A 1,183-nucleotide genomic window follows, 5' to 3' on the forward strand; every position below is an offset into this window, starting at 1 on the left:
AGTACAGCCATACCTGTTTATTGCTTACATTCTCCATTGGGAATCTTCCCACAAAATTAAAAAAGAAATCTTAGAACAAATCTTTGCCTAGATGTTAGTATAACCATAGACACCTGTGGTTTAAAGGTGTGGAGATAACTCTGAAAAGTTTTTTTTTCATCTTTTATTATTTTACACACGAGGTTTGTTAAATTTCTGAACATATCCGATGATTACCGAACACAACCGATGATTGCCGAACATACTGCCGAACGAATGCACATCAGTGTCATTCGTGGTTTTTGGCGTAACATTTGTGAGACGCTGTATTAATGTCACATTAAAGGTACATAGTCATAGTTTCACACTCTGATTTAGTCAACTTTTAAGATTAATAGGGGAGATAATTGTACATAAATTACTGTCAGTTAAGTCAAATAGCTTAACGTGCACGTTCAGAGCAAACTGTTGTAGCAGACGCCTCTCGTGTGTGCCGGGTCCGACTTGTGTGAGCACCTTCACCCAATATAGGATGAATTTAAATTTCTTAATTTCACGGTAATATTAAAGGCATATTGTCACAGACCACTGACCTATTTAATGGTCTAACAAAGTATTACCTGAACAAAAATAATTTGATTTGTCCCTAAATGTACTTTATTCAGCCATCTTCATAACCACCATACTCCATTTATTAATGACATTTTGTAAAAATAATTGAATTATGGCAATGGTCCATAATTCAAAAACTAAAATTGCCGAGAGGGATGACATGGATTTGACGCCATCATGGTTCAGTTAAGGTAATGCGATAGCTAGATTTGGTTTCCAACAATTAATGTAATTTTTATTTAGTATCCATTTTTAGAGAAATAAGTTCCTTAAATCCGTGACAGTGTGCCTTTAAATTGTAAATACATATATAATAGATGATGCAATATTTGTGTTTTAATCCAAAAAAGGTAAATTACTATTTGGCAGCAAGATTGAAATAAAATTTACTAAAAGAAAAAATCAAATAATAATGCAAACTATGACTATGCTTATAAATTTGAAAGTTCGGCATACATTATAATTTAGGCTATAATAAACATCATAAGAGAGTGTTCAGTTTACAAACAACATCACCAGATGCTTGGACAGAATTCTCCTGTTTGGACTGCCAAGTCTACACGGCGATTTCTGCCTCAGATATTGACCTTCG

General features: G+C 33.6%; 1 protein-coding gene across 3 annotated transcripts in view; it reads right to left on the reverse strand.

The window, feature by feature from the left end:
- Positions 1 to 818: 818 nt before the first annotated feature.
- The window catches only part of LOC121387632, a 168,440-nt gene continuing 168,075 nt past the window's right edge, over positions 819 to 1,183 (reverse strand). For all 3 annotated transcript variants that reach the window (XM_041518804.1, XM_041518803.1, XM_041518805.1), the window contains exon 11: positions 819 to 1,183. This exon is cut by the window's right edge and continues 274 nt beyond it. The gene's annotated coding sequence lies outside the window, so the exon portion shown is untranslated.

The sequence above is a fragment of the Gigantopelta aegis genome, chromosome 13 (genome assembly GCF_016097555.1).
Source record: "Gigantopelta aegis isolate Gae_Host chromosome 13, Gae_host_genome, whole genome shotgun sequence".
Lineage (NCBI taxonomy): Eukaryota > Metazoa > Mollusca > Gastropoda > Neomphalida > Peltospiridae > Gigantopelta > Gigantopelta aegis.